Genomic DNA, 8,420 nt, shown 5'->3' with positions numbered 1-8,420 from the left:
GGCTCCCCACACAGAGTCATCGCACAGATCAGGTCACCGGCGTGGCCAAATAGGACCACGAGCAGACTGACCTCTACTAACAACTCTGACAGGCGTGAAGATTGTGTAAATGTGCTCCAAGGTTTGGTCGGCTTTAAGGGCAGTTGCTCCATCCCGTTGGAAGTAACTATAGATCTTTTCTTCCTCCAGTAATGCTGCCACAGATGGTTTCAAAATGTTGTCAATGTAATGCACCGGAATCAGCTGTCTGAAGAAAGAAAATGCGACCAATAATGCGGCGTGCAGACACTGCACACCAAACCGCAACCTTCCGGTCATGCAATGGAGTTTCGTGGAAGTTATGCAGATTCTGCGCTGCCCAAAACCTGTGATTCTGTGAGCAGATATAACCACTCAGGTGAAACCAGGCTTCGTCTGACAAAAAGAACAGATCCATGTCCTAACCATTTGTTGTTACCTCAGTGAATAGCCACTGACAAAAGTGGAAGCGCTGAGGAGTATCTGCTGGTTTTTATGCACAAACAACAGACACTCGGTACGGATGCATGTGCAGGTTCAGGTGACGTATTCGTCCGCATAATCGACGCGATATTCCGGTCACTTGCAGCAAGCGACAGGCTTATTTGGTAGGACGCTGAAGCATTTTCTGGTGTTCGGACACGTTTCGGAATATTTTTCGACTTGTTCAAGACAGTTTCTGTCTGCCGCCATTGTCGTACCAAGCACTGCATGACACTCTTTGTTGGCACTTCGACACCATTAAACTTCTCAGCAAACAACTGACCACACCGTTTCCACTACTTTGTTCTCATGTAACTTTCCACAACGAACATCAGCTGCTCAACTTGAGTACCATCATCCCCTTTGCACTGCACCACTCACACTGACCTAATCTGCACTACGCTCTGAATGGCGTGGATCACGTGGCGGGCGTACACGTCGTGTGCGCGACACGGGTTGTGGTTTCGGCATTCATTCAAATCCAGTCATACCCACTCGTCCGGGTCACTTTTATTTGCCACCTTTATTTGTCACATCAAAGTAAATTTTAAAACTGAATTTTTTGGTTTGTGAAATGGGAAGGCAAATTTTCTAACTATGCACCGTGTACCCCGGGATTCAAGCCGAGGTTTTTTCCCAAAATTTCATGCTAAAAGTAGGGAATCATCTTGCATTCGCAGCATATGATGTGGTGTTTTTCTGTTCTTTATCGAACAGAACCGAGAGCTTCCATTAAGTTATGATTACTCTCTACCATGACGGCCACTTTAACCTTGAAAGTAGGCATGCGCTTTGAGCATTGTTTACGACAGCACGAAGTGTTTGTTGCAGTAGTTTTTTTTAACAGTTGTTGTTTGATTTTGGAGGTCCAACTTCTAAACTGCGTAGTAAAAGGACTTTATTGTTGTTGTTGTGGTCTTCAGTCTTTAGACTGGTTTGATGCGACTCTCCATGCTACTCTATCCTGTGCAAGCTTCTTCATCTCCCATTACTTACTGCAACCTTCTTCCTTCTGAATCTGCTTAGTGTATTCATCTCTCTGTCTCCCTCTACGATTTTTACCCTCCACGCTGCCCTCCTATGCTAAATTTGTGATCCCTTGATGCCTCAGAACATGTCCTACCTGCCGGTCCCTTCTTCTTGTCCAGTTGTGCCACAAACTCCTCTTCTCCCCAATCCTATTCAATACCTCCTCATTAGTTAATTGATCTACCCATCTAATCTTCAGCATTCTTCTGTAGCACCACATTTCGAAAGCTTCTATTCTCTTCTTGTCCACACTATTTATCGCCCACGTTTCACTTCCATACATGGCTACAAGTCATACAAATACTTTTATATCCTCTCTTCTTCGACCATCATCAGTTATTTTGCTACCCAAATAGTAAAACTCATTTACTACTTTAAGTGTCTCGTTTCCTAGTCTAATTCCCTCAGCATCACCCGACATAAGTCACTACTTTCCATTATCCTCTTATATCCTCTCTTCTTCGACCATCATCAGTTATTTTGCTACCCAAATAGCAAAACTCATTTACTACTTTAAGTGTCTCGTTTCCTAGTCTAATTCCCTCAGCATCACCCGACATAAGTCACTACTTTCCATTATCCTCGTTTTGATTTTGTTGATGTTCATCTTATATCCTCCTCTCAAGACACTGTCCATTCCATTCAACTGTTCTTCCAAGTCCTTTGCTGTCTCTGACAGGATTACAATATCATCGGCGAACCTCCAAGTTTTTAATTCTTCTCCGTGGATTTTAATACCAACTCCAAATTTTTCTTTTGTTTCCTTTACTGCTTGCTCAATATCCAGATTGAATAACATCGGGGATAGGTTACAACCCTGTCTCACTCCCTTTCCAACCACTGCTTCCCTTTCATGCCCCTCGACTCTTATAACTGCCATCTGGTTTCTGTACAAATTGTAAATAGCCTTTCGCTCCCTGTAGTTTACCCCTGCCACCTTTATAATTTGAAAGAGATTATTCCAATCAACATTGTCAAAAGCCTACTCTAAGTATACAAATGCTAGAAACGCAGGTTTGCATTTCCTTAATCTTTCTTCTGAGATAAGTCATAGGGTCAGTATTGCCTCACGTGTTCCAACATTTCTACGGAATTCGCGTTAGTATTTTGCAGCTGTGACTTTTTAAATTGATAGTTCGGTAATTTTCACATCTGTAAACACGTGCTTTCCTTTGGGATTGGAATTATTATATTCTTCTTGAAGTCTGAGGGTATTTCGACAGTCTCATACATCTTGCTCACCAGATGGTAGTTTTGTCAGGACTGGCTCTCCCAAGGCCGTCAGTAGTTCTAATGGAATGTTGTCTACTCCGGCGGCCTTGTTTCGACTCAGGTCTTTCAGTGCTCTGTCAAACTCTTCACGCAGTATCGTATCTCCCATTTCATCTTCATCTACATCCTCTTCCATTTCCATAATATTGTCCTCAAGTACATCGCCCTTGTATAGACCCTCTATATACTCCTTCCACCTTTCTGCTTTCCCTTCTTAGCTTAGAACTGAGTTTTCATCCGAGCTCTTGATATTCATACATGTGGCTCTCTTTTCTCCAAAGGTCTCTTTAATTTTCCTGTAGGCTGTATCTATCTTACCACTCGTGAGATAAGCCTCTACAGCCTTACATTTGTCCTCTATCCATCCCTGCTTAGCCATTTTGCACTTTTTGTCAATCTTATTTTTAAGGCGTTTGTTTTACTTTTTGCCTGCTTCATTTACTGTATTTTTATATTTCCTCGTTTCATCAATTAAATGCAATATACACTCCTGGAAATTGAAATAAGAACACCGTGAATTCATTGTCCCAGGAAGGGAAAACTTTATTGACACATTCCTGGGGTCAGATACATCACATGATCACACTGACAGAACCACAGGCACATACACACAGGCGACAGAGCATGCACAATGTCGGCACTAGTACAGTGTATATCCACCTTTCGCAGCAATGCAGGCTGATATTCTCCCATGGAGACGATTGTAGAGATGCTGGATGTAGTCCTGTGGAACGGCTTGCCATGCCATTTCCACCTGGCGCCTCAGTTGGACCAGCGTTCGTGCTGGACGTGCAGACCGCGTGAGACGACGCTTCATCCAGTCCCAAACATGCTCAATGGGGGACAGATCCGGAGATCTTGCTGGCCAGGGCAGTTGACTTACACCTTCTAGAGCACGTTGGGTGGCACGGGATACATGCGGACGTGCATTGTCCTGTTGGAACTGCAAGTTCCCTTGCCGGTCTAGGAATGGTAGAACGATGGGTTCGATGACGGTTTGGATGTACCGTGCACTATTCAGTGTCCCCTCGACGATCACCAGAGGTGTACAGCCAGTGTAGGAGATCCCCACACCATGATGCCGGGTGTTGGCCCTGTGTGCCTCGGTCGTATGCAGTCCTGATTGTGGGGCTCACCTGCACGGCGCTAAACACGCATACGACCATCATTGGCACCAAGGCAGAAGCGACTCTCATCGCTGAAGACGACACGTCTCCATTCGTCCCTCCATTCACGCCTGTCGCGACACCACTGGAGGCGGGCTGCACGATGTTGGGGCGTGAGCGGAAGACGGCCTAACGGTGTGCGGGACCGTAGCCCAGCTTCATGGAGACGGTTGCGAATGGTCCTCGCCGATACCCCAGGAGCAACAGTGTCCCTAATTTGCTGGGAAGTGGCGGTGCGGTCCCCTACGGCACTGCGTAGGATCCTACGGTCTTGGCGTGCATCCGTGCGTCGCTGCGGTCCGGTCCCAGGTCGACGGGCACGTGCACCTTCCGCCGACCACTGGCGACAACATCGATGTACTGTGGGGACCTCACGCCCCACGTGTTGAGCAATTCGGCGGTACGTCCACCCGGCCTCCCGCATGCCCACTATACGCCCTCGCTCAAAGTCCGTCAACTGCACATACGGTTCACGTCCACGCTGTCGCGGCATGCTACCAGTGTTAAAGACTGCGATGGAGCTCCGTATGCCACGGCAAACTGGCTGACACTGACGGCGGCGGTGCACAAATGCTGCGCAGCTAGCGCCATTCGACGGCCAACACCGCGGTTCCTGGTATGTCCGCTGTGCCGTGCGTGTGATCATTACTTGTACAGCCCTCTAGCAGTGTCCGGAGCAAGTATGGTGGGTCTGACACACCGGTGTCAATGTGTTCTTTTTTCCATTTCCAGGAGTGTATCTTCTGTTACCCAATGATTTCTACTAGCGCTCGACTCTTTACTTACTTTATCCCCCAATTCATATCAATTGTTCCCTTATGCTCTCCCTGAAGGTCTATGCAACCTCTGGTTTAGTCAGTGTACTCAGGTCCCATCTCCTTAAATTCCCAACTTTTTGCAGTTTCTTCAATTTTAATCTACAGCTCATAACCATTAGATTGTGGTCAGAGTTCACATCTGCCCCTGGACATGTCTTACAATTTAAAACCTGGTTCCTATATCTCTGTCTTACCATTATATAATCTATCTGATACCTTCCAGTATCTCCAGGGTTCTTCCATTTAAACAACCTTCTTTCATGATTCTTGAACCAAGTGTTAGCTATGATTAAGTTATGCTGTGTGCAAAATACTACCAGACGGCTTCCTCTTTCATTTCTTACCCCCAATCCATATTCACCTACTATGCTTCCTTCTCTCCCTTTTCTTACTATAGAATTCCAGTCACCCATGACTATTAAATATTCGTCTCCCTTCACTACTTCAATAATTTCTTTTATCTCATCATACATTTCATCAATTTCTTCGTTATCTGCAGAGCTAGTTGGCATATATACTTGTACTACTGTAGTACACTTGGGCTTCTTGTCTATCTTGGCCACAATAATTTGTTCACTATGCTGTTGGTAGTAGCTTACGCGCACTCCTATTTTTTTATTCATTATTAAACCTACTCCTGCATTACCCCTATTTGATTTTGTATTTATAACCTCGTATTCACCTGACCAGGTGTCTTGTTCCTTCTGTCACCGAACTTCACTAATTCCCTCTATATCTAACTTTAACCCAGCCATTTCCCTTTTTAAAAATTCCAACCTACCTGCCCGATTAAGTAATCTGACATTCCACGCTCCGATCCATAGAACGCCAGTTTTCTTTCTCCTAATAACGACGTCCTCCTGAGTAGTCCCCGCCCGGAGATCCGAATGGGGGACTATTTTACCTCCGGAATATTTCACCCAAGAGGACGCCATCATCATTTAACCATACAGTAAAACTGCATGCCCTCGAGAAAAATTACGGCTGTAGTTTCCCCTTGCTTTCAGCCGTTCGCAGTACCAGCACAGTAAGGCCGTTTTGGTTAGTGTTATAAGGCCAGATCAGTCAATCATCCAGATTGTTGACCCTGCAACTACTGAAAAGGCTGCTGCCCCTCTTCAGGTTCAAATAGTTCAAATTGCTCTGAGCACTATGCGACTTAACTTTTCAGGTCATCAATCGCCTAGAATTTAGAACTAATTAAACCTAACTAACCTAAGGACATCACACACATCCATGCACGAGGCTGGATTCGAACCTGCGACTATAGCGGTCGCTCGGTTACAGGCTGCAGCGCCCAGAACCGCAAGGCCACTCCGGCCGGCCCCTCTTCAGGAACCACATGTTTGTCTAGCCTCTCAACAGATACCCCTCTGTTGTGGTTGCACCTACGGTACGGCCATCTGTATCGCTGAGGCACGCAAGCCTCCCCACCAACGGCAAGGTCGATGGTTCATGGGGGGAGGGGGGGGGGGGGGGAGGAGTAATGGATCATAATATGAAAGAACGTGGTTCAGCATCGAATTTTTCAACAAGATGCGATGCTTACTATGACGCAAATTCAAAAGCACGGTTGTCCAGAATGCAGATGCAACATACAATTGTACGGCTTCGAGGAGGTACTGAGCCACAGAAGCCAGTGTTTGCAGGTGGCTATAAGACAAAGGACATCTGAAAAATGCGAAGCCAACTAGAAAAGATTTCAGTGGCCCACAGAGCGGACGTTTCGCAAATATTGAGATTGAAACAGTGGCACTTGTGCACAAGAAACATGAACAATTGATGGCAGTTTCCCATGAATCAGACGAAATAAAATTGTGCATAGGCACAGGACCGCGGTGTCCAATTTAAAGCCAGCTCGACCTAGTGTCCAAGGATAATGCGACGCAATGGACTTGGGCTGCGATGTGGAACATTCCTTGCTCTGCGTCTTCCAGCGTGGTATGTGGAGACGTTCCTCGAGTATCAGCGACAAATTATAACAAAGAAACATGCTTACATCTTAGGGCGAATCGAAAACTCTGACGAGACTCCTGTTTACTTTAACATGACATCAAGATGAAGAGAAAGGAGCCAAATATGTGTTGGTTTATACTGAGGGCAACGAGAAATCGCAGATCACCATGATGTTGCGTGTGCTTGTCGATGGAACAAAGATGCAAACCTACGACATCCTCAATCGCAAAACTATGCCACCAAGGCTGCTGCTTGATGTTATATTCCTTCGCAATAGAAAATGATGGATGACCAATTAATTGGTTATAGATAGGGGAAAGACAGAAACCGCCTACAGGAAAATTAAAGAGGTCTTTGGAGAAAAGAGAAGCAACTGTGTCAATATCAAGTGCTGTGATGGAAAATCAGTCCTCAGGCGGACGGAGTATGTCAGAGTGTCTGTAAAACAGAGATGAACTTGAAGGCAATATTATAGAAATGGAAGAGGACGTAAATGAGGATGAGATGGGACATATGATACAGCGATAAGAATTTGATAGAGCACTTAAAGACTTAGTCGAAACAAGGCCTCGGGTGTGGACGACATTCTGTCAGAACTCCTGACAGCCGTGGGAGAGCAAGCCATAACAAAACTCTTCCATCTGGTGTGAAAGACGTATGATCCATGCGAAATACCCGCAAACTTCAAGAAGAACGTAATAAATCCAATTCCAAAGAACGCAGTTGCTTTCAGATGTGAAAATTACTGAACTCTGAATTTAATAAGTCATGGCTACAAAATACTAACGAATTATTTACACAAGAATGGGAAAACTGGTAGAAACCGACTTCAGGAAAGATCAGTTTGGATTTTGGAGAAATTTAGGAACACGCAAGGCGATATTGACCGTGCAACTTATCTTAGAAGGTAAGACAAACCTACGTTTATAGAATTTGTGGACTTATAGGAAGCTTTAGTTAATGCTAACTGGAATACTGTCTTTGAAAGTCTGAAGGTAGCAGGGGTAAAATACAGGGAGCGAAAGGCTGTTTACAGGCTGTAACCAGACAACAGTCACAGAAGTTGAGTGGCGTGAAAGGGAAGCAGTGATTGAAAAGGGAGTGAGGCAGGGTTGTAGCCTATCCACAGTGTTATTCAAAAATGGTTCAAATGGCTCTGAGCACTATGGGACTTAACATCTTAGGTCATCAGTCCCCTAGAACTTAGAACTACTTAAACCTAAAGACATCACACACATCCATGCCCGAGGCAGGATTCGAACCTGCGACCGTAGCAGTCCCGCGGTTCCGGACTGCAGCGCTAGAACCGCACGACCACCGCGGCCGGCACACAGTGTTATTCAATTTGTGCATTGAGCAAGCAGTAAAGGAAACCAAAGAAAAATTTGGAGTACGAATTAAAGCTCAGGGAGAAGAAATAAAAACTTGTTTGCCGATGACATTGTAATTCTTTCAGAGACAGCAGGGGACTTGGAAGAGCTGTTGAAAGGAATGGTCAGGGTCTTGAAATGAGGATATAAGATGAGTACCAACAAAAGCAAAACAAATATAATGAAGTGTAGCCGATTTAAATCAGGTGATGGTGAGGAAATTGTGTTAGGAAACGAGTACTCAAAGTAGTAGGTGAGTTTTCCATTTGAGTAGCAAATGATGGGCAAACTAGAGTGGCTATAAAATT

Source organism: Schistocerca gregaria, chromosome 1, assembly GCF_023897955.1.
Source record: "Schistocerca gregaria isolate iqSchGreg1 chromosome 1, iqSchGreg1.2, whole genome shotgun sequence".
Classification (NCBI taxonomy): Eukaryota; Metazoa; Arthropoda; class Insecta; order Orthoptera; family Acrididae; genus Schistocerca; species Schistocerca gregaria.
Note: the sequence above shows the minus strand (reverse complement) of the source record.